General features: G+C 44.7%; 1 protein-coding gene and 1 long non-coding RNA gene across 2 annotated transcripts in view; one reads left to right on the top strand and one right to left on the bottom strand.

Annotated features, from left to right (window-relative positions):
• Nucleotides 1-25961, top strand: part of LOC117668223 (opioid-binding protein/cell adhesion molecule homolog) — a 991290-nt gene that overhangs the window by 12567 nt on the left and 952762 nt on the right. The gene's annotated exons all lie outside the window — the stretch shown is intronic.
• Nucleotides 16223-21147, bottom strand: LOC117668224 (uncharacterized). Its single transcript, XR_015729365.1, has 3 exons — nucleotides 21056-21147; nucleotides 18691-18839; nucleotides 16223-16663 (listed from the first exon to the last, which is right to left on the bottom strand). It is a non-coding gene; the product is annotated as an uncharacterized LOC117668224 (long non-coding RNA).

Below are 25961 nucleotides of genomic sequence, written 5' to 3'. Positions count from 1 at the left end.
TCATTTCTTTCCTACATGATTGGATAACGAAGGAGCTACCATCATTTAAAAGTACAGTACTGGTAACTCTTGCACCTTTATAATAGTTAACTTGCCTTATTTGAAAACTTCTGGCTGGCCTCACATATTTCTGCGCAAACTCGGAAAGCTCAAACTGGCCAAAGAGCTGCTGATTCAGTTCTGCAGAGGAATTATTGAGTCTGTCATCTGCACTTCCGTAACTGTCTGGTTTGGTTCTGCAACCCAACAAGACAGACACAGACTTCAGAGGATAATTAGAACTGCAGAAAAAACAATAGCTACTAACCTGCCTTCCATTGAGGACCTGTATATTGCACCAGTCAAAAAGAGGGCTGGGAAAATATTTACAGACCCCTCGCATCCTGGACATAAATTGTTTCAACTCCTACCCTCAAAAAGATGTTATAGGGCAGTGCACACCAAAACAACGAGACACAAGGACAGTTTTTTCCCAAACGCCATCACTCTGCTTAACAACTAATTCCCATAACACTGTCAAATAATTTACTAAGACTATATTACTATTATTCTTGTCTTCCTTACTAGAATCTATCTCTTCCCACTTATGAGTATAACCATGTTGCTTGTATCTTTCAATTTATATTGTTTTTATTTGTTTCCTAATATGATTTGATAGCTTATTAGTAACCTTGACTAATAAGTGCTGTATCGTTTTATTCTCGATGAATGTGTTTTATTCTCCTTATGTACACTGAGAACATATACAGCTAAGACAAATTCCTTGTGTGTCCAATCACACTTGGCCAATAAAGAATTCTATTTTATTCTATTCTGTTCTCTGTTCTGTTCTGTTCTGTTCTATATTATGCATATTATGCATATTATGCATTCTATTCTATTCTATATTATGCATATTATTCTATATTATGCAAGCGAGCCTATTCACTGTGCTTATGAGTTTTCAGATGATACAAATGTTCTGAGCATGGGATTAATCAACTTTTTATTTTCTCTCTCTCACTCTCTCACTCTCCCTCTCTCTCCCCCTCCCTCTCTCTCCATCATTACTTCTTATATAAAAACATGTATAGCACATTGGACTATTCACCCAGCTAGCACAATGTTATCTCTTTTCATTGACAGATGCTCTTCAAGGTTTTTTCCCTATCATCTGCTATATGCTCTTTAAAGGTAGATATGCTATAAATTGAAAATGGGGCCTTGCTGGATGCTATAGTAACCGTTTAAATAGTAACATTGCTACATAAGGCATCTATGTTAATGTTAGGGTGAGAATTTTAGCATGAACTAACTCAGAGAAAGGCTAAACCCTGTATTTGATATACGTACATGCAACTCTGATTCACTCCAGGTTGTGTGTCTTCGTTTAGGGTACAGAAGCTGTCAGGTTTCAGTGTCGTCTCAAATAAATTGCATTTCCAAACGAATAGTCTTTGATGAAATCTTTCATTTATTAAGCACGACAATCTGTTCCCGACTACATCATAGCCAACACTGACTTCCTGACCCCAAACCTTCCCTTTCCGTTCCCCAATTCTCTGTGTCTCATTGGCCATCTTCCAAATCACTCTCCCCATATCTACTACTTCAGCTCCCAGGAATGTCCTCCCTCCCATCCCATCTCTTAGGGGATATTATCTTCAGGGAAAATAAGTAGGTGAAAAGTCAAGCGTCCTCTTGCCAGCTGCCCCCTCTTCTGCTCCTTATGTCAGCACTGGAACGAATGTAGTTTGGAGTGCTGACAGGAGCAATGTGCCATTAAATGAAAAGTCAATTCCACTTTAGTTACCCCTAGGGCACGTTTTGGAAACCCATCACTGTCAAAGTTATCAGTTCTTTTTTCTTACATTACTTTGGTAGTTAATAAGACAAAATTATGTTCATCCGTGCTCATGTTCTATAGAGACACCATTATCGTCATCCATTGTTGTGTATCAGAATATCATGGCATCCGACGAGCTGCGAAATCCATGCATATGTACCTGGAACATGTTTATGAAGTCCTTAGTTGTCTCTCTCAGCTTGGTGGTTTTCTTGCAGATGTTTCATGACCCACCTAGGTAGCATTATCAGTGCTAGAAGGGATTGGCATTTGCTTTTATTCAGAGTAAACTCAGAGTAAAAATCTGCAAGAAAACCACCAAGCTCAGAGAGTACCAAGGACCCCACAGTTCAACCCTGAGCTACAAAGATTCTCTTCTATTTTTGTACCACAGATAAGACAGACTTCAAGGGTTTTTCCTTGCCTTTCTAAACGTTTAGTGGACATGAAGGCCATTCTTCTGTCAGTAGCACAGATATTCCTTGGCAACCTCTACTGCTGAAAAAATGGGCAGCCAAATCTTCTGTTAAAGTCTTGCATATAAGCATAGAAAAACTACTGTTGGCCCAATTCAGTGGTGAAATCCAAACTTTTTTATTAATGGTTTTGTGGGCGTGGCTTGGTGGGCGTGGCTTGGTGGGCATGGCAGGGGAAGGATACTGCAAAATCTCCATTCCCAACCCACTCCAGGGGGAAGGATACTACAAACTCTCCATTCCCACCCCACTCCAGGGGAAGGATACTGCAAAATCCCCATTCCCTCTCCACTCCAGGGGAAAGATACTGCAAAATCCCCACTCCCTCCTCACTTCTGGGGGAAGGATATTGCAAAATCTCCATTCCCACCCCACTCTGGGGCCAGCCAGAGATGGTATTTGCCGGTTCTCCAAACTACTTAAAATTTCCGCTACCGGTTCTCCAGAACCTGTCAGAACCTGCTGGATTTCACCCCTGACCCAATTGTTTTCTTATGGGGAATCTGGACTCCTATAAAACTGACATCAGCTTCTAAGTTTGTTTTCCACTGGGGTGGGGGGAGGCGACTGGTGGGGGGGGTCAGGAAGGAACTTTCCTGCACTTCAGGAAACTTGCATGAATTGACAACTTGCAGAAATAGACTGTGGGCTGAACAAGCCACTTTAAATATTTAGGTGACTAATATAATTAATATGTCATGTTCAGGCATATGGTAGATGTCAGGGGGATGTTAAATTTTATTCTGCTATATACTTAATGCTTTTATTCTGAAGTCTTTTATTCTCACATGTGAAAAAGAAGCTTTTGTTAGCTCATGGCAGAGTCCTGGTACCTTTCAAATATACAAATATAAAGAAAGAATTGGCATGAAGATTTCATTTTCGGTTGTTTGCTTACGTACGATTCCATCGAGCCATCAAAAAGGTTTAGCAGATTGCATTGCTGAAAAGGAGAAAATGGAATCTTAATATTCAACAAGTCACTGGCATTTTTTTTTCATTAGGGTGGGTGGGTCTTTATGGATACAGTCATGTAGTTTTCTTGGCTGCAATATGCTTGCCATTACTATTTTCTGGAATGGTTCTCCCTCCTAGACCAGTTTGCAGCTCTGGGGTAGTTCCTGATAGCCTTCCTTTCCAAGGATTACTCTAAAGATTAATCAGATTTGACGTTGATCAACCTTTTGAGATCAGCCAAGGTTAATCAATGCAGAAGGAACAGTGCAATTGATCCTAGCAAGCTCTGACTTGGTGGCCATCTGATGACCATGGTGGAATGAAAAGCTAGCTAGTACACTGGCTTTTTCCAATTCCTCTCTGGACAAGGAGAGGACTTGAGATCACCGACAAGAGCTCCGGACGGTTGCTCCTTGTAAGAAGGTTGCAAGACAGTGTTCTCCAGGAGATTTAAAGCTCTGGGAAATGAGAGAAACCCATCTTACTTAAACCATGGTTGATGCCTTTAAAAAGACAACGGGTTAGCATATTCCTTTTCTAATCACTTTAAGAAATTGCTTGCTAACTGCTTTTCAGCTATTAGAAATCACTGGATCAATAGGTTTACAGCACCAGGTGAGTTTCCTTTGGCATTTAGCAAAAGAGAAGTCTAACTACAAAGTTTAAGAACTTAACAAAAAATATTTCGAAATAAACAGTTGTGATTAGAACATTGATTGTGAAAGTTACGATTGGAGCAAAGGTCCGGATGGATTTGAAATAACTTTGCTCTCTCCTTCTGAGCTGGTGCTGATTCAGTTACAGTTCCCACTCTGGTTGATTAAAATAAATGTTAAAAATAAATGTCAACTCTGCTTTCCATTTTGAATGGATTTTGACATCCTACTCCCTTTGGATCTCAGCAGCAACAAACGCTGACACCAAATAAAATCTGGCTAGTCTCAAATAAGCACAATAACACAAATCATTTTGCAAACAATACTAGTTGAAATTTTTACTTGAATTTACTGGTAAGAAGTAATGTATTGGGGAACCGACATCATGCAAAAAATATTCCTGGGCAGTTTTCCTTGACAGATTCCTAAATTGTAGGAAGATTTATAAATCTTGTATTAGGAATAATGGGGAATGTAAACAGCTACATTTAAAAAAAAAATTGCAAGTAAATCAACTGGATTGTATTAGCACCCTAATAAACAGGAGGGATGCGGTGGCTCAGTGGGTAAGACGCTGAACTTGTTGATAGAAAGGTTAGCTGTTCAGCGGTTCGAATCCCTAGCGCCGCATAACAGAGTGAGCTCCCATTACTTGTCCCAGCTTCTGCCAACCTAGCAGTTTGAAAGTACGTAAAAAATGCTAGTAGAAAAAATAGGGACCACCTTTGATGGGAAGATAACAGTGTTCCGTGCGCCTTTGGCATTGAGTCATGCCAGCCACATACCACGGAATCGTCTTCGGACAGCGCTGGCTCTTCGGCTTTGAAACAGAGATGAGCACCGCTCCCTAGAGTCGGGAACGACTAGCACATATGTGCGAGGGGAACCTTTACCTTTAAATAGGCATGTGCATTAATCAGATATTTACCGATCTGCAATTTTACAACGACAGTCGATCTATGTTAAAAGCAAAGAGAGGAAGATAAGATGCCAAACAATTTTTTTTTTATTTTTTTTTTTGCAAGACCTAAGAGTTTTAAGTTTGTCGAGGCTAATTTGAATTAGTTGCATCCCACACAGGACAGGCTCTTTTTTCACGTGTCAGGTTTGTAAAACCTTCCACGAATCTACAACTCCGAGGGAAACGAGCTGTAGCAAAAACCATGACAAAAAGGGAGGCCAGGTTGCTTCATTGTGAAGGCAAAATCACTGCTGCAAAGCAAAAAAAGAAAAAAGAAAGAAAGAAAATCTAAATGAAATATTTCTTATCGAGCAAGAAAATCAGGGTTGGCTCTGTTTGTAACCTCCGTGGCAGCTGAATACAGGCAGAAAGAGAGAGAGAGAGAGAGAGAGAGAGAGATATTTCTACTTGGAAAATAGCCGGAGCAAATTTCCTTTAGTTTGTACGTGCATCTGGGTAGTATTTTTTTTGTCGAGAGATATATACAAAGAACGTTTTGGACAAGGTGTTCAAGAAAGCCGCTGGAGCAGAAACGGGGCGAGTGGCGAAGCAGAAGGGGCTTCGTTGCCACACACGCAGACACCGACACACAAAACACACACACAACACAACTGCCTCGAAACGTTCTCCCACTGTCCACTTGCCAGCCATTTCTGTCTCCTCCTCTGGCTGTTTACTTCGGCCTTTTGTTTCTCTTACTTGTTGCTATGCATGTAGCGTATGGCAGGAGCTCCAGTGAATATAGGCCAGCCTTTGATTGTACAACAGGCAAGGAGATGATTATAATATTTGACAGGAGGAAAAAGGAAGGGAGGGAAACGCGTCGCGCTTTCATATCTGCTTTGTCATAAATAAGAAACTTGCAAAGAGAGCTTTTCTCCCCCACCCTCCCATCCGACCCTTTTTTATGCAAAGGGTTGTGTGGCTAACAAAAATCGGTGGTCGGCTTAAGGAGGAAACCTATGGTACATTCATGTCTTGGCTGTTCTTGGTGGATTTTGCCACCAAGAAGAGGGAGTCAAGCGATTCTCCAAAGCACCTGAAGGCGGGAGAAGCAGCAATGGATGGAAACGAATCAAAGGAGGAGAATTAGCAACAGCAATAGCGCTTAGACTTATATACCGCTTCACAGTGCTTTTACAGCCCGCTCTAAGCAGTTTACGGAGTCAGTGTATTTGCCCGCCAATAATCTGGCTCCTCATTATACCAACCTCGGAAGGATGGAAGGCTGAGTCAACCTTGAGCTGGTTAGGATCGAACTCCTGACTATGGGCAGAGTTGGCCTGCCATACTGCATTCTAACCACTGTGAAGGAAAGGAAGGGAGGGAGGGACGGAGGGAGGGAGGGAGGAGGGAAATAGCCACAGTACTTAGACTTTTATAGCCCACTCTAAGCAATTTACAGAGTCAGCCTATGTGCCCCCAACAATCTGGCTCCTCATTTTACCAACCTCGGAAGGATGGAAGGCTGAGTCAGCCTTGAGCTGGTCAGGATCGAACTCCTGACTATGGGCAGAGTTAGCTTGCCATACTGCATTCTAACCACTGTCAAGGAAAGGGAGGGACACTTGGATTTTTATAGCCCTCTCTAAGTGGTTTACACAGTCAACATATTTGCCCCAAAACAATTTGGGTCCTCATTTTATCCACCTCGGAAGGATGGAAGGAGAAACTTCCTGACAGGAAAGAACAATTAATCAGTGAAAATGGCTTCCCTCCAGAAGTTGTGGGTGCCCCAATACTGGAGGTTTTTAAGAAGCGATTGGACAACCATTTGTCTGAAATGGCATAGGGCAGTGATGGCTAACCTTTTTGCCCTCGCGTGCCAAAAGCAGGGGAGTACGTGGGGAGGGTTGCGCACGTGTGCCCACACCCATACTTATAAGCACCCTGTCCCCCACCCTGCTCCCCCTGCTTCTGGCACACAATGGCACAGTGGGCCTGGTAGGCCCATTTTTTGCTCTCCCCAGGCTCCAGAGCCTCTCTAGGAGCCTGGGGAGGGCGAAAACGGCCTTCCCCACCCTCCCGGAGGCCCTCCAGAGGCCGGAAACAACCTGTTTCCCTACTTCTGGTGGGCCCAGAAGGCCAAAAAATCAGCTGGCTGGCGCGTGCATGCCTGCCGGAGCTGAGCTCACGTGCCCACCAATATGGCTCCGCGTGCCAACTGTGGCACATGTGCCATAGGTTCGCCATCACGGGTATAGGGCTTCCTGCCTGAGCAGGGGGTTGGACTAGAAGACCTCCAAGGTCCCTTCCCAACTCTATTATTCTGTTCTGTCCCGTTGTGTCCTCTTTCCCCATTGTTTCCCATCAGCCCCTCCCTGCTCTCCCACCTCCCGCCTGCCCCCAGATTTCTTCTGCATCGTATATTGTCGGGTCACTTCACTAAATGCTCCTTGTATGACACTGGGGGAGGTTGTGTTAGAAACATTGACCAATAACAAATGAGAAATAATGAGCATATTGAGAAGCAAACATGTTGTCTCTCAATACGGAGAGGCAGGAAGTTGGCTGCTGTTAGCCACTATCTCAAACTCCCTTCCAGATCTGAGAAACTCTGTCCTGGATTGGAGTAGCCCGCTTCTCCCATGCCTTATGGCCAGCTTCTATCTCTAGACTGCTAGGGATCGATGCCTGTCTCATGCAATGGTGGGATTCAGCCGGTTCAGGCAAACCGGTAATTAAATTGCTGGTTGGTCCCGTCCCTTCCTACCCTGCCCCTTCCAGGAGTCCCCATGTGCCCCATTTTGGCTCTCAGGTAAGTGCAGGGAGGCCTCCTAGGCCCAAAACAGGACACAAGGGGTATGCTAATGCCCTGCGGCCCGTGTTCGCTCCCAGGGGGTTGCAGGAGGCCGAGTGCTGCCTATCACACCCCCTGGCCATGCCCACTGTGGCCATGCCCACCCAGACAGTCATTAGGGCAGAGAATCCTACCACTAGTCTCATGCCAGGAAGAGTGTTGAGCAGTGCCCACCTCCCCCATTGGAATCAAGAATTTAAATGGGCCAAATGGCAAACTCCTAGGCCTTTTAAAAAATGTACAAAGCTTATCTGAGCTGCGATTTCAGGATTGACAAAACTGGTTTATGCAGGAGGAACGGGGGCAGCTTGGTAGCACGACATAGTAAAAGTTTGAAAGCGATGTCAGGTCTGTTTAGCTGTCATGGTTCAGTTGTTGAAGCGACTTTGATACAGCTGCGGGAATTTCCAGATGGGGACCTGCTGATTCTTGGTGACTGGGATTGTCTGTTGGCTGCAAACCAGGCTTAAGTTTGTTCCGTGTGCATTTTAACACATTTCTCACTTCCTTTATGCAAACTGAAAATTAGTCATGCACCCAGATCTTTATTTATTTATTTTTTTCTAAATGAGTGATGCCATCCATCATTTACAAAATTCAAATTGTTGTGTTTAGAAAACCCAGGGACTGTGTTTTCATAAACCATGCTGTGCCCAAACAAATAGGCCATTATGAATCAGTGGATGTGTGATTTCCTAAGTGAAAAAAATAAAACTGGCAGGGCAAGTTACTAAATATAAACAGGCAGCAAACTCCACACTCACTGATACTGATAATGTTATCTATTTGGGTAATGAAACGTCTGCAAGCAAACAACACATAATATAATTCTGGAAGTTGAACTTCACAAGTCTTAAAATAGTCAAGGCTGGACATCCCTGCTCTAAACTATGTTCCTGTACTGATAAAAAAGTTGGATTTGGTGCAGGAGTGGTTTCTATTTACCTTTACTACCGGTTCGCAAGAACCAGACCGAACCAGGAGCAACCTATCACTGATTTGATGGCTTAAAACTTTATGATTTCATCACTCACAATGGAATATAGTCTACCTAGTCCCATCTCATGTGGAAGGTTGATTCAGGTTCTTGATGCTTCCATTCTATTGGTGATCTGTCTGTCTGTCTGTCTGTCCGTCCATCCATCCATCCATCCATCCATCCATCCATCCATCCATCCATCCATCCATCCATCCATCCATCTATCTATCTATCTATCTATCTATCTATCTATCTATCTATCAATCTATCTATCTATCTATCTATCTATCTTATCATATCTCTCTCCAATCATCATCCATCCATCCATCCATCCATCATCTATCTATCTATCTATCTATCTATCTATCTATCTATCTATCTATCTATCTATCTATCATCTTACATGCCACCCATCTCATCTAGAAGTTTAGTTTAGTTTAGTTTAGCTTAGTTGGATTTATTTCTGCAGGTTCGAATCTTACCAGGCTCAAGGTTGACTCAGCCTTCCATCCTTTCTAAGTTAGGTGAAATGAGGACCCAGTTTGTGGGGGCAATAAGCTGACTTTGTATAAATATACAAAAGTATGAAGGCTATTGCTTAACGCACTGTAAGCCGCCCTGAGTCTCCGGAGAAGGGCGGCATATAAATCAAATTAAATATATATATATTATATATTATATCCTTTTTCCCGAAGGACTCAGGGCGGTGAACAGCCAAAATAAAACACATACAATATAAAATTTAAAAACAATTTAAAACATATTAAATAAATTTGGCCCATACTAATTAAAACCCATTTTTAAAAACAAATTAAAATTAAACAATTAAAAGAGTTAGGCCAGCCCAGCTTGTTGGAATAAAAAAGTCTTGAGGGCCCGGCGGAAAGTGCGTAAATCCGGGATCCTCCGTATCTCCGGGGGGAGCTCATTCCAAAGAGCAGGTGCCCCCACAGAGAAGGCTCTCCCCCTGGGGCTGCCAGTCGACACTGTTTGACCGACGGCACCCTGAGGAGCCCCTCTCTGTGGGAGCGTATTGGCTGGTGAGAGGCTACCGATGGCAGAAGGCGGCCTCGTAGGTGACTTAGGCAGCTTACAATCTAAAAACACAAAACACACACACACAATGTTAAAATATTAAAACAATAAGTATCCATGCAGGAGATCCTCATCTAATGACCACAATAGAGCCCCAAATTTCTGTCACTAAATGAGATTGTTGTTACATGAGTTTTGCCCCACTTTATGACTTGCCTTGCCACAGTCTTTCAGTGGAGTTAAGTTAGTAACTCAGTTGTTAAGTGAATCTGACTTCACACCCCTGGAGTATTGCCTGACCATCAAAGATGTCTGAGAGCTTAGTAGGGGTGGTGGAAATGATGATGGTAATAAGAGTAACAAGCATCCATTCCTTCCAGCGGTGGGTTTCAAAAATTTTTACTACCGGTTCTGTGGCTGTGGCTCGGTGGGCATGGTATGGCTTGTGGGCGTGGCTTGGTGGGTGTGGCAGGGGAAGGATACTGTAAAATCTCCATTCCCTCCCCACTCCAGGGGAAAGGATACTACAAAATCCCCATTCCCTCCCGATCAGCTGGGAGTTGGGAAGCAGAGAATAAATGGGGGTGGGGCCAGTCAGAATTTTTACTACCGGTTCTCCAAACTACTCAAAATTTCCTCTACCGGTTCTCCAGAACTGGTCAGAACCTGCTGAAACCCACCTCTGATTCCCTCTGTTGCCTTCTTGTTCTTCAGAACCAGGCAATGTCATTTTGGAGACGGCGCATCTCTGTCCTCTGAGGGCTTAGTAACATATTTTGAGGAGAAAAAGCTAGAACTGTCAGCGATGGACGCCGTTGAATGAGTGAACTTGATATAATTAATCAGATATCAGGACCCTAAAGCCAAAGACATTTTGATAGCTAGGAATAGATAGATAGATAGATAGATAGAAAGATAGAGATATATATCTATATATCTATATATCTATATCTATATATCTATATCTATATCTATATCTATATCTATATCTATATCTATCTATCTATCTATCTATCTATCTATCTATCTATCTATCTATCTATCTATCTATATAAATATTTGTTTTCTCAGGTTTTTTTTTTTCCTCAGGTTTTCGCGGGTGTTTGTATGTAGGTCTTTGGTTATTTGGGTCTTCTCCCACGTAAAATTGGAAGTGTCTTGGCGACGTTTCGACGAAGTCTCATTCGTCATCTTCAGGCTGGTGTTCTCGGCTTTGTGCTTCCAGGAGCAATATATATAAATATATAGATATATAGCAAAACCTGTCAGAGAGGCCATTTTTTTTCTTCTCCTTGTGGCATTTTTCTATCTGTCTCTTTCCATACACCCACCTGGCCTTCTATGTCCTATCAGCAACACAGCCAGCATCCTACAACTGATAAAACACCTTCCAGCACAATATCTAGGTACCATTTGACGGGCTTTTTCCAGGAATAAAAGCATTTTTTTCTTTCGCCTTGGCAGGAAGGCGATGCCAGATAGCAAGCAGCTTTGGAGTGGGGTGGGAGGGGAACGGCTAATACCTCCCACAAGAAATATGATTGAAAAGACGACAGTTGGTTCGCCTGCGAAAGAAGCAGAATGGATTTAGGGAAAGAGGTATGCAGATTTCAGGATCCAGGAGAATAAATGGAGAGCAAGCAAGCGGGACACCCATATAATTGCAACCATCAGGGTTGCAACTGAGGTCAAAGGTGTTTCCCTGAAAATAAGATCCTGTCTTATATATTTTTGAACCCTGAAATAAGCACTTGGCCTTATTGCCATGCACTCAAAAGCCCGATTGGGCTTATTATCAGGGGATGTCTTATTTTGGAGAAAACAGGGTAGGTAGGTACTGTAGGTAGTGATAGATAGATAGATAGATAGATAGATAGATAGATAGATAGATAGATAGATAGATAGATAGACAGACAGACAGACAGACAGACAGACAGACAGACAGACAGACAGATAGGTGATAGGTGATAGATGATAGATAGATAGATAGATAGATAGATAGATAGATAGATAGATAGATAGATAGATAGATAGATAGATAGATAGATAGATACTGTGTTTCCCTGAAAATAAGACCCTGTCTTATATTTTTTTGAACCCTGAAATAAGCACTTGGCCTTTTTGCCATGCGTTCAAAAGCCCAATTGGGCTTATTATCAGAGGATGTCTTATTTTGGAGAAAACAGGGTAGGTAGGTAGGTAGGTAGGTAGTGATAGATCGATCGATCGATCGATCGATCGATCGATAGATGATAGATAGATAGATAGATAGATAGATAGATAGATAGATAGATGATAGATAGATAGATGATAGATAGATAGATAGATAGATAGATAGATAGATAGATAGATGATAGATATCGTGTTTCCCTGAAAATAAGACCCTGTCTTATATTTTTTTGAACCCTGAAATAAGCTTGGCCTTATTGCCATGCGCTCAAAAGCCCGATTGGGCTTAATATCAGGGGATGTCTTATTTTTGGGGAAACAGGGTAGGTAGGTAGGTAGGTAGGTAGTGATAGTTAGGTAGTTAGGTAGTTAGGTAGTTAGGTAGTTAGGTAGTTAGGTAGATAGGTAGATAGCTAGGTAGATAGATAGATAGATAGATAGATAGATAGATAGATAGATAGATAGATAGATAGATAGATAGATAGATATCGTGTTTTCCCGAAAATAAGACCCTGTCTTATATTTTTTTGAACCCTGAAATAAGTGCTTGTCCTTATTGCCATGCACTCAAAAGCCCGTTGGGCTTATTATCAGGGGATGTCTTATTTTGGGGCAGGGGTGGGTTCTACTTATCTTTACTCACTTTGCTCACTCGGGCATGCATGCTTCTGCATGTGCAGATCATTATTTATGACGTCGAGGCGGGTGGACAGAGCTTCCTGCCGATTTTACTACCGGTTCTATAGAACCGGACAGAACTGGGAGCAACCAACCACTGTTTTGGGGAAAACAGGATACCTAGAATAACAGTTTTTTTACTTTTTTATGCGAGTCTTGCTAGAAGGTGCATGTTTTATTCAAGGCAGTTTTGTTCCTCTCTACCAGGATGATATGATGCAGCTCCATCTGTTTGCTCAGGCTTTAGTCCAAGGGCTTTTGCAAGCGCGGACGCTGGGAACGAAGCACAAGATGGGTTGTGTTTTGCCAGCAAGCCCCTCAAAACTCAAGCATATCCCTTGGCCTGGAAGTTTTGCAGGCTCTTGTTTCAAAATGCAAATGGATGGTCTTCTAGAAAACAATTTTCAATATTTTCATCCATCTTTCCTGGCTGGCTATTTTGGTGTCGTGGTTAAGATGCTGGCCTAAAAACCAGGAGACGTGGAGTTCTAGTCCCACTTCAGGTATGGAGGCCAGCTGGGTGACTTTGGGCCAATCACCAGGAGATGGGAGTTCTAGTCCCACCTCAGGCATGGAAGCCAGCTGGGTGACTTTGGGCCAATCACCAGGAGATGGGAGTTCTAGTCCCACCTCAGGCATGGAAGTCAGCTGGGTGACTTTGAGCCAATCACCAGGAGATGGGAGTACTAATCCCACCTCAGTCATGGAAGTCAGCTGAGTGACTTTGGGCCAATCACCAGGAGATGGGAGTTCTAGTCCCACCTCAATCATGGAAGTCAGCTGGATGACTTTGGGCCAATCACCAGGAGATGGGAGTTCTAGTCCCACCTCAGTCATGGAAGTCAGCTGGGTGACTTTGGGCCAATCACCAGGAGATGGGAGTACTGATCCCACCTCAGGCATGGAAGCCAGCTGGGTGACCTTGGGTCAGTCCCTTTCTCCCAGCCCAACCCACCTCAAAGGATTATTGTTGTCGGTCAAAAAGGAGGAGAAAGGAACATTAGATACGTTCACCGCCTTTCGTTAGTTATAAAGTAATTGCCGCTGTAAAAAAAGCAAATAAATAAATACAACGAAAGAGAAGATTTCCCAAGGAAAGAAATCCATGGAAGAGGCGTAGAGAAGAAACAGCCAGCTTTGCTGGCTGGGGAATTCTGGGAGTTGAAGTCCTCCAGGCTTAAAGTTGCCAAGGTCGGAGACCCTTGCTCCAGACTCAGGAGCAGATTGTGCCATCCAATTTAAGGAAGCGAAAGCATTTTAGGAAAATCTTGATCTCTGCTTTGTGAACCGCGGTGACGGAGAGAGATGCTTAGAGTTAGCTATTCAATTTCTCTGCTGGCTTTTCGGTGTAGTTGGGATAGTTCATCTTTATCAAGAAGCAATAAGCGGACAAGCCTAATATATTTCAGTTTTAATAAGATGTGGCTACTTGTGCACACATCTCATAGAGCAATTAGTGTCAAAGGCATCTCCGAGATGGAGAAGACACACGGGGCTGTTTACCAAGTTGGAAAATTTATGGGAGATGAAAGCTGGGGCTTCCATGGGGCTGTGGAAAGCAGGGGTCATCAAGGTTAGACCTTAAAATGGAGAGAGCTTCATGTTTATAAGAGGCATGTTTTAACCCACTTGTCGTTAAAAGAGAGTCTCACCAGGCTCAAGGTTGACTCAGCCTTCCATCCTTTCTAAGGTAGGTAAATTGAGGACCCAGTTTGTGGGGGCAATAAGCTGACTTTGTATATGTATACAAAAGTATGAAGGCTATTGCTTAACGCATTGTAAGCCGCCCTGAGTCTCCGGAGAAGGGCTGCATATATATCAAAAAAATTTTTTTAAAAAAATCAAAATTTTCAAGTTGAAAGAAAGCCACTCTCCAAAAGGACACAAGAGTTGGAAGGCATCTTGGAGGTCTTCTCTGTCACCCCTGAAGCTGGCCTAACTGTGACCATTTCCTTTTTGTAGTTTTCCTCTAAGGAGGTTTCTCTTCGCATTGCTTCAGGGCTGACACAGCCTGGAGCTAAGGGGCCAGAGAGGGTGGGGTGGGGTGTAGAGACATCTGGGGTGTCGTAGCCTAAATAAAATTCTTTCCCCTGGGAATCAAGGACATTCGTGCAGGTGTTTGAAAGGTGGAGACTGAGCTCACCTAGCAGCTGAACTACATGTTGATTGGACCATGTGATGGGAGACAAGCAACCAAGTTTTACTTTTAATTAGGTGTCAAGCCAGCAGGAATTTAGAGCTGGTTTTCCACCAAGTCTGTGCCAATTTGATATGTCCCAATAAAATGTCAAGGGATGTGGTGGCTCAGCGGCTACGATGCTGAGCTTGTCGATCGAAAGGTTGGCAGTTCAGCGGTTCGAATCCCTAGTGGCGCTTAACGGGGTGAGCTCCCGTGACTTGTCCCAGCTTCTGCCAACCTAGCAGTTCGAAAGCATGTAAAAAATGCAAGTAGAAAAATAGGGACCACCTTTGGTGGGAAGGTAACAGCGTTCTGTGCGCCTTTGGCATTGAGTCATGCCGGACACATGACCATGGAGACGTCTTCGGACAGCGTTGGCTCTTCGGCTTTGAAACGGAGATGAGCAGCACCCCCTAAAGTCGGGAACGACTAGCACATATGTACGAGGGGAACCTTTACCTTTACCTTTAATAAAACGTTCTTTGAGGAATATGCCTGCCTCGGAGTTCTCATTGAAGGGGATGTATTACTCAGAACCCTGATATCCTAGTCCAAACTCCACAGAAGAGGGAGACCCTATGAACAAATGGCTATCCAGTCTCTTCTTGACAATTTCCAGTGATGGAACCTGCACAACTTCTGAGGGCAAGTCATTCCACTGATTGATTGTTCTCATAAAAAAAAATCCTCCTTAGTTCTAACTTGCTTCTCTCCTCGATTAGTTTCCATCCGTTGCTCTTTGCCCTACCTTCCGGTGTTTTGGAAAACAAGTTGACCCCCTCTTCTTTCTGACAGCCCCTCAAATATTGAAAGATTGCTAGAATAAATGCTCAATGGTCATAAGGGTGAAAAATGCTCGTAAGCCCCTTTCTTTTCAGTGTCGTCGTAGCTTTGAACCATCACTAATGGAATGGTTGTAAGTCAAGGAATACCTGCAGGGGTGAAATGCTCCCGGTTCGGACCGGATCACCCGATCCGGTAGCGATGGCGGCAGGTGCTTCGGAGAACCGGTAGCAAAAATCCCCGCACCCCTCCCACCATGCCCAGCTGAGCCTCACGATCATCAGAGGCTTTTTTTTTTTTACTTTTAAAAGCATTTTTTCTACAACCTCTTCCAATGAAAAAGTGCTTTTAAAAGTAAAAAAAAAAGCCTCTGATGATTGCGTGGCTCAGCTGGGATCGTCAGAGGCTTTTCAAAGCATTTTTTTCTGCAATCTCTTGGCCGAAGAGGTGGTAAAAAAAATGCTTTGAAAAGTCTCTGACGATCCCAGCTGAGTTGCCTGATCGTCAGAGGCTTTTCAAAGCATTAGAAAAAATGCTTTGAAAAGTTAAAAAAAAAAAAAAAGTTGGCCACGCCCACCCAGTCACATTACCCCACCCCTCCCCACCAAGCCACGCCCACAGAACCGGTAGTAACAAATTTTATATTTCACCCCTGAATACCTGTAAAGAAAAAGCATTGAAGTTCAGAAACCCATGAATTTAAAATACACTGCCACAGAGCGTCGTCTTTCAAATACAAATGATTTCATTCATAAATCATTTTTTCCCATGTAATACGTTGGAAACTGGGATGATGAATCTTGACATCCGCGGCATAGGGAATTGAAAATTATCCTTTCAACTTTTCATAGGGTGCAGGGGTAGGAAGAGATTTGCATCCCTTTCTATGCAAATCATCCCTTTCCATGCAAATCATCCCTCTCTATGCAAATCACTCCTTTCTGTGATTTGCAGCCCATTCTGTCTTCAATTGCAGCTCTAAATGCAGCTCCCAACGCCAATTGTGAATCAGCTGGTCTCATCCACAGGTATTTGCGGAGTTCAACATGACTGGCTTGGGAATTCTGGGAGTTGAAGTCCGCAGGTCTTAAAGTTGCTGAAGTTGGACACCACAAGTCGGCGTAGGGAGGGATAATGAGTTGTTTTATGGGCTTCTACCAAACATCTGTAGGGAAAAAACAAACAAACTTTACAAGGCTTTTGAGAGAATAAAACGGTACTCCTCCTCTTTGTAATAATAAAAAAAATACTGTAACGGAGAGATGAAAAACGGCAGAGCTATATAAAAGAACAAAGATATTATAAAAACTCCTAGTAAAATCATCATATTTTTTTTGTTGTTGTTTCTGTTCAATCCTCCCTCCCTCCTTCCTTCCTTCCTTCCTTCCCCTCCCTCCCTCCTTCCTTCCTTCCGTCCTGTCTGCTTAGCCTTGCCTTGCCTTGCCTCTTTCCCCCTTCTCTCTCTCTCGCTTTCCTTCCTTCCTTCCTTCCTTCCTTCCTTCCTTCCTTCCTTCCTTCCTTCCTTCCTTCCTTCCTTCCTTCCTGTCTGCTTTGCCTTGCCTTGCCTTGCCTCTTTCCCCCTTCTCTCTCTCTCTCTCACCTTCCTTCCTTCCTTCCTTCCTTCCTTCCTTCCTTCCTTCCTTCCTTCCCTCCCTCCCTCCCTCCCTCCCTTCCTTCCTTCCTGTCTGCTTTGCCTTGCCTTGCCTCTTTCCCCCTTCTCTCTCTCTCTCGCTTTCCTTCCTTCCTTCCTTCCTTCCTTCCTTCCTGTCTGCTTTGCCTTGCCTTGCCTTGCCTTGCCTCTTTCCCCCTTCTCTCTCTCTCATCTTCCTTCCTTCCTTCCTTCCTTCCTTCCTTCCTTCCTTCCTTCCTTCCTTCCTTCCTTCCTTCCTTCCTTCCTTCCTTCCTTCCTTCCTTCCTCTCTCCCACTTTCCACCCTGACTCCATAGCCTCACCTCTGGATAGTAATCTATCAGTTCTCCTTTCCTCTGCTTTCAAACTATCTCACCAAACAAGAAGACAATTGGGAGAAATTCCCAAAGGTGGAGGGTGGGATATGTAGTATTTATTTAGCGAGGAGACAACCAAATCATTCCCCCCTCCCCCTCTTTTGTGGCAGCCCCTGATGCCTCTAACGTCTCAATATTTTTCTCCGCTCCAGGGGGAAAGCATCAGAAACAATTCCTGCCCTGGGATTTTTCGCTACTGTGTGAGGCCAAATCAGGTTTTTTTTTTCCCCCCACCTTTGGACTTCTCCAGCAATAATAATCCCCAACAGCCCAACCTAGAAATCCCTGTGCACTCTGAAAGGAAGAAAAAAACCCTGCATGATCTGAAGCCAATTTGGCAAAGGAAGAAAACTGTGGAGACTCTACTAGGCTGATGGTTTGCAGAGCCTTTAAAGTGAAAAGAAGAATCTTTCTCACTCATTTTTTTTTTTTAATTTGATTTATATGCCGCCCTTCTCCGGAGACTCAGGGCGGCTTACAGTGCGCTAAGCAATAGCCTTCATACTTTTGTATATTTTATACAAAGTCAGCTTATTGCCCCCACAAACTGGGTCCTCATTTAACCTACCTTAGAAAGGATGGAAGGCTGAGTCAACCTTGAGCCTTGGAGAGATTCGAACCAGCAGTAAATTGCAGGCAGCTGTGTTAATAACAGGGTGCTTTAAACCACTGTAGTACCAAGGCTCTTCATTAGAACCCCAGCCTCTGCCACCCCAGATGATTCATCGGTGGATTTGGAATGCTCCGTTTCCTGCCGTTGGTGGCTCAGACCCTCCACGGCTAACCCGGCCTCCTTTTGATCAAGCCGCCCCACCGCTAGGCATGCCACGCGTGGCCTCCTCCACCATTGTAGGGTGAAACTGCAGCGCCTTTCAACCAAGTCCCCCTTTGCAAACAAAGAGAGTTGAATAGAGCCTTTGCTTTCCTGGCTAAGGCTCGCTTGAATGGCAAAGCTTCCATTTTCACACCTCGGTAATTGGTGCTAGGCTCAAAGGGAAGTTCTACTCTTCCAACCTTGCTGGGGTCAGGTGGAGACGAATTGAATTAAAAAGAGTGGAAATTGGTTCGAGGCAAGACAGAGGGCGGGTGGAGGGTTTCTGCTCAAATCGCTCCCTTCCGGCTCTCGATGTTGAGCAGATTTTTGGGTGACCTTGCAATACATCTTGTGAAGACCACAAGATCCCACCTGGATTCTTCATCCTGCCTCCAAAGGAGACACCTTGGAAATGAAGGCAAAATGCTGGATGCCGGTTCTTTTGTCCATTGGGGGAAGGGAGGACCTTGGTGACCTGGCTAGGCCTGGAGCAGCAGCTGTCCGAGGGTCCCGGTAGAATTCTGATGGCACAAAAAGAGCAAAGATGATAAGATAAGAGAAGAAAAGCTGTCAGTCGAGTTGAGAGGAAGAAGGGAGATGGGGGTGTCCCTGGTGCTCTCTGAATTTGGTTGCTTTCTTGCAGATGTTATTCAGATTAATAGAGTTGGAAGGGACCTTGTAGGTCATCTAGTCCAACCCCCTGCCCAAGCAAGCGACCCTACACCATTTCTGACAAATGGCAATCCAATCTCTTCTTGAAAGCTCCCACAACTTCTGAAGGCAACTTCTGTTCCATCGGTTGATGGTTCCCACTGTCAGAAAATTCCTTCTTATTTCCAAGTTGAATCTCTCCTTGATCAGTTTCCATCCATTATTCTTTGTCTGGCCTTCAGGTGCTTTGGAGAATAGCTTGACCCCTTCCTCTCTGTGGTAGCCTCTCAAATATTGGAAGACGGCTATCCTGTCTCCCCTGGTCCTTCTCTTCACTAGACTAGCCATGCCCAGTTCCTGCAACCGTTCATTGTATGTTTTAGCCTCCAGTCCCCTAATCATCTCGGTGCTCTTCATCAGTGGTCCCCAACCTTTTTATCGCCGCGGCCCGCTGAGCGTGCGCAGGGGTGGGGGCACGGCCCAGGAGCTTTTGCGCACGGCCCAGGAGCCTTTGCGCACGGCCCAGGAGCCTTTGCGCTGCAGCGTTCATGTCCCCCGGCCGCTGCGCGGCCCGGCGCCAGGTACTCCACGGCCCGGCACCGGTCCGCGGACCGGGGGTTGGGGACCACTGCTCTTCATGACCCAAACGAGGTAACATTATCAATGCAAATAACGTAACCTGATGGTATTACCTAGGGTAACCTTTGAGTAATGAAACATCTGCAAGAAAACAATCAACTCAGAGAACAGCAAAGATCCTTCAGTTCAACCCTGAGCTCCAAATATCGTCCTTTATTGGAAAAGGAAAGATTCAGAAGCTAGATATGAAGGAACTCTTCCTGTTCCTACTCTACAAACCTGCAACAAAGGCCAATTTGTGCCCCGTCACTGCAGGTTTTCAAGAAGAGATTGGACAGCCCTCCTGTCCAGAATGGTATAGGCAGTGGTGGGATCTTGCCGGTTTAGGAACCAGTTCGGTGATCATGCGTGCACGCAGTTTTAACAGAACTAACCTTCCACATTACTTCTGGGGAGTAACACAGCTGAGGTGTGGCAATCCGCTCTGTCACGCGAATCAGTTGAGAGGATAAAGATAAGTAAAGCACAGGGGTGGCGGGCAGCCCCATCTGAACGTCGGAGCGAACCGGTTTGCTCCCAGCTGATCGTTGGAGCTACCGTTTCGCCCAAACTGGCTGAATCCCACCCTGGGAATAGGGTCTCCTGTTGAAGCAGGGGGTTGGACTAGAAGCAGAGGTGGGTTTCAGCAGGTTCTGACCAGTTCTGGAGAACCGGTAGCAGAAATTTTGAGTAGTTTGGAGAACCGGTAAATACTGACTAGCCCTGCCCCAACCTGAGTCCCAGCTGATCGGGAGGAAATGGGAATTTTGCAGTATCCTTCCCCTGGAGTGGAATGGGAATGGAGATTTTACAGTATCCTTCCTCTGCCATGCCCATCAAGCCACGCCCACCAAGCCATGCCATGCCACGCCTACCAAGCCACGCCCACAGAACTGGTAGTAAAAAATTTTGAAACCCACCACTGACTAGTAGACATCCAAGGTCCCTTGGAACTGTTATCCTGCATTACGCACTCTGCAGAAAAATCCATGGGTCAGGAATGTACAGTAGATGGGCTTTAATTTTTCCCTTTCATGTCCTGAAATGTTTAAATTCTTCCATGTTGAGTTGATGTCGGCGATGAATGGAGAATGCAGCCTTGCCTTCGCCTTCCCACTTTTCTTTTTTCTCGGGAAAGAGCTGCATCGTCGGCAGGCAAACAGCCCCGTGATTTATTTCGAAGTAAGGGAAATCAGCAGGAAGCTTGTTCTCTGACAGTTAAGCAAATGCCAGGCATCGGGGAATTTCCTCGCTCTTACTGAAGGGCTGAAAGAGAAGTTTGAAGGTCTTCCGGAGAGATGAAATCCATATGCTTTCTAGCTGGTTTTCCTTCTGTACTCTCTAAATCCTCTTTTTTTTTATTCCTCCTCTCCTCCCCCTGGTCTGTTTCCACATGGTTTTGTTTTTAACCGAGCTCTTTGCAAAACAAACAAACAAATAGAAGAGAGAAGAAAAAAAAAAGGCTTACCAAGAAGGTTGCTTGGCTCTCGCTTCCTTTAAATTCATAATCTCTAAGCTCCATGGTTTAGGACCTGGTTATTTACGGGACCGCCTACTACCACAAACAGCCTCCCACCGCCCGGTACGCTCTCATAGAGAGGGGCTCCTCTGGGTGCCGTCAGCCAAGCATGTCAACTGGCGGCCCCCAGGGGAAGGGCCTTCTCTGTGAGGGCACCCACTATCTGGAACGAGCTCCCCCCGGAGATACGGAGGATCCTGGATCTGCGCACTTTCCACCGTGCTCTTAAGACCCTCCTATTCCAGCAAGCCGGCCTGGTCTAATTTTCTCCCCTTTCTTTTAAATTTTTAAATTGGAATTTTAATTTGTTTTAAATTATTGGGATTTTTCATTGTCTTGGGCTAAATTATTTAATTTGGTTTTAATTATACTTCTAACTTTTGTATTTATGTTTTTTATTTTGTGCTTGTTCACCGCCCTGAGTCCTTCGGGAGTAGGGCGGTATATAAATTTAATAAAACATAAACAAACAGACAAACAAACATAATCTAAGTCGCTTGGCATTCAAAGAGAAAAGGAGGGGAACGGAGGACCGGTGAAAGGATTTGATGCACCCGTTTCTGAAAGTTATCATAACATATATCGATAAACAACCGAGAATGAAGGAGAAATTTGCTAACAGTGAGAACCAACCAATCTGTGTTACTTCTGGCTTGCCTTCAGAAGTTATGGGTGATCCATCGCTGGAGGCTTTTAAGAAGAGACTGGATGGCCACTTGTTTGGAATGGTATATGGCAGTGATGGCTAACCTTTTTGCCGCCGTGTGCCAAAAGTGTGTGGGGGGTGGGGGGTCGCGCTCATGCGTGCCCACACTCATAATTCAATGCACCCCAGGCCATTTCCAGGCTCTGGATGGCCTCTGGAGTGGGTGGGTGGGGAAAGCTGTTTTTACCCTCCCCAGGCTCTTAGAAAGGCTCTGGAGCCTGGGGAGAGTGAAAAACGGGTCTTCTGGTCCCACCAGAAGTTGGCAAACGGGCCTCTTCTGGCCTCTGGGGGAGGGTGAGGAAGGCCATTTTTGCCCTCCCCAGGTGCCTAGAAAGCCTCTGGAGCCTGGGGAGAGTGAAAAACAGGTTTTCTGGTCCCACCAGAAGTTGGCAAACGGGCCTCTTCTGGCCTCTGGGGGAGGGTGAGGAAGGCCATTTTTGCCCTCCCCAGGTGCCTAGAAAGCCTCTGGAGTCTGGGGAGAGTGAAAAACAGGTCTTCTGGTCCCACCAGAAGTTGACAAATGGGCCTCTTCTGGCCTCTGGGGGAGGATGAGGAAGGCTATTTTTGCCCTCTCCAGGCGCCTAGAAAGCCTCTGGAGCCTGGGGAGAATGAAAAACGGGTCTTCTGGTCCCACCAGAAGTTGGCAAATGGGCCTCTTCTGGCCTCTGGGGGAGGGTGAGGAAGGCCATTTTTGCCCTCTCCAGGCGCCTAGAAAGTCTCTGGAACCTGGGGAGAGTGAAAAACAGGTCTTCTGTTGGCAAACCAGAAATTGGCAAACGGGCCTTTTCTGGCCTCTGGGGGAGGGTGGGGAAGGCCATTTTTGCCCTCCCCAGGCGCCTAGAAAGCCTCTGGAGTCTGGGGAGGGCGAAAAATGGGCCTTCTTCACACACACACACACCCAGGAGGCTGGAAACAGCCTGTTTCCTGACTTTCGGTGGGCCTGGAATGCCCAAAAATCAGTTGGCCGGTGCGCGCATGCATGTTGCATCTGAGCTAGGGCAATGCTTGCGTGCCCACCGATATGGCTCCATGTGCCACAGGTGGCACGCGTGCCATAGGTTCACCATCACGGGTATAGCATCTCCTGTCTGAGCAGGGGGTTGGACTAGAAGACCTCCAAGATGCCTCCCAACTGTGTTATTTTGTTATCCACTTAGAGCAGGGGTCTCCAACCTTGGCAACTTTAAGACTTGTGGAGTTCAACTCGGTGTACTTGAAGGACCATACACAAGAAAGATATATACTGGAGTGGAGAAGATGGATTGACTACATTCAAAATAAATATCAGACTAGGAAATACCAAATAATTTATGAGTGATTAGAATGTTAGAAATGTATCTATATTTTGTTAGTTCAAGGGGAGTTAAGGTTCTGGGGGAGGGGGGTGGGGAATTTATAGATTGTTAGTTTAGTTTAGCTTATGATTGATAAATGTTATACCCTGTATTTTGCTCTGGGAAGTCCGGGGGGGAGGGGGAGGGGGTACAGGGATGGGGGGGGAAATTTGTAAAAATGTTTTTTGTTTTGTAAAACTCTTTAATAAAAACAAAAACAACAACAACAACAACAAAAAAGACTTGTGGAGTTCAACTCCCAGAATTCCTCAACCAGCTTAGATGGGATTTAAAGGTCACAAGTCTTAAAGTTGCCAAGGTTGGAGACCCCTGACTTAGAGAGAGCTGTAAAGCACTGTGAAGAGGTATATACTGTAAGTCTAAATCAGGGGTTTCTCAACCTTTGTAGCTTGAAGATGGGTGGATGCTGGCTGGGGGATTCTGGGAGTTGAAGTCCACCCATCTTCAAGCTTCCAAGGTTGAGAAACACTGGTCTAAATGCTATTACTATTGCTATCTTGATTTTTTTTTCACTGCCCAGTTCCAAACCTTCCCACCTCTATATGGCTATGGAAATTCTTTGTCATCCAGGTCAAGGTGCTTTTTTTCAAGAGGCAAGTGGACTTTCTCATTTTTCTTGAAGGCGTTTCTCTTCTCATCCAAGAAGCTCCTTCAGCTCTGACTTGGATGGTGGGGAATGGAAGGATTTATACTCCTTGCAGAAAGATGGACATTTGCGTTCTTTTAAATCCTTCCATTCCCCCACCATCCAGTCAGAGCTGAAGAAGCTCCTTGGATGAGAAGTGAAACGCCTTCAAGAAAAACCAGAAAGTCCACCTGCCTCTTGAAAAAGCACCCCTGATGTATTTGGATCCGTCCATCTTTTCAATCTTTGCGGTTTCCAGACTGTCCTACTCAAATGAGCAGCAGAAAAGTAAATTATGTTCTTAAAACAACCGCTTCAATCTATATACAAGGACAATGAAAAGAAACAGACAACTGTTGAATTAGAATGGACTAATTTGCTCCCCGGTGTATTCTAAGAACCTAGAGGCTCTTCCTTCTTTTGATGTTATCAATGCATCCTCGTATTTGCGGTTATTACTTTTGTGCTTCGGCACCATTGAGCGTGCATGCAAATGTTCACCTGATGCATTATCTAAATTACATCGTATTTCATGTTTTACTGATTTAATATAAAATATTACCTCGATTCATGAGAGATACACCTTATAATAGACTTTTGTTTGGCGATGGTCACACTTGCTTAGCGTCTCTTCCCATCCATGTGAAAAGGGCCAGGCTCAGAGATTGTGATGCCTTAAGTGAATGAGACAACTAGGCTTCCTTGTTGACATCATGGAAAAAGGGGTAGCAGAATTTCAGGATGTTTGCCATACTAAAAACCCTCCCACCATCCTATCTGTAGCCCTCATTTCCTCCCAAAGCCATCGGAAATTTATTTTTCAACTCTTCTAAGGGCAGGTTGCTGAAATCAGGGAGAAGGGGATGTTTTCCTAACTTTGTCTATAAAGGTAAAGGTAAAGATTACCCCGCACATGTGTGCTAGTTGTTTCCAGCTCTAGGGGGCGGTGCTCATCTCCGTTTCAAAGCCGAAGAGCCAGCGCTGTCCGAAGATGTCTCCGTGGTCACGTGGCCGACATGACTCAACGCCAAAGGCGCACGGAATGCTGTTACCTTCCCACGAAAGGTGGTCCCTATTTTTCTACTTCCATTTTTTATGTGCTTTCGAACTGCTAGGTTGGCAGAAGCTGGGACAAGTAATGGGAGCTCATCCCATTAAACGGCACTAGGGATTCAAACCACTGAACTGCTGACCTTTCGATCGACAAGCTCAGCGTATTAGCCACTGAGCCACCGCATCCCAATAACTTTGTCTATAGATGACCACAGAGATTAGGATGCTGCAGCTCTGACCAGAAGCCAGGAGGTTTCCTCCCGGTGGGAAAATAAGTTTGCATAAACACTGCAAAACTGCCACATTGTAAGAAGAAAGTCTGTCCAGATATACAATCCAGAAATAACTTAATCCCGATCCACAAACTTATATCTTCAAATTGGACAGAGCTTCTAAGTTGCTGCAGTCACTCAGAGAGAGTAGCAATACAGGTAGTTACTAAGCCCCCAAAAGGGTTCTTGTGACCCAGAATTGAAACTCTACAGTCACATGACCAAACCGCAGGTATTCGGAGACACGGTCACACTTACAACCTGCTTGCAGTGTCCCGGGATCATGTGAACATGTTTTGCTAATGCTTATTTCTGGTTTTTGGCCAAACTGAGCTCATAGCAAACTGTCGATTTGCTTAACGACCATGGTGCTTGCTCAACAACTGACAGAAATGTGAGCAACCCATTTTACGACCGTCACAACATGCAACTGTAATGGACAGGTTCCATTATGGTTCATAGCGAATTGTTGGTATACTTAAGGACCATGGCTTTGCTTAATGATGACCACAAAAAGTCATTAAAAGTGGCTTGGTAATTTTACGACCATCACAACATACAACCATAATGAGCAGGCTCCATTATGGTTGTATGTGTCAAGGTTCTGACTAACAAACCCAAGCAAATCGGAGCTCTGAGACTAGAATCCTTCTCAGAGAACTTCTTTATTAAATACATCACATCGGCACTGCTTTAAAGAAAAACCAACTCTAAATATCTCCTGTGGTTTCAGTATAATTAAAATAGGAAATAACCCCACCCCCAAGTGTCACAGGTTACGTTGGCCAATTGGGTTAATTGGCGGGCTCTCCAGGCACTCCTTCCCTGATCTTATCTATTACCA

This window comes from Pantherophis guttatus, chromosome 9 (assembly GCF_059756535.1).
Source record: "Pantherophis guttatus breed Tessera chromosome 9, ASM5975653v1, whole genome shotgun sequence".
Lineage (NCBI taxonomy): Eukaryota > Metazoa > Chordata > Lepidosauria > Squamata > Colubridae > Pantherophis > Pantherophis guttatus.
This window is presented reverse-complemented; position numbering and strand designations above follow the sequence as displayed.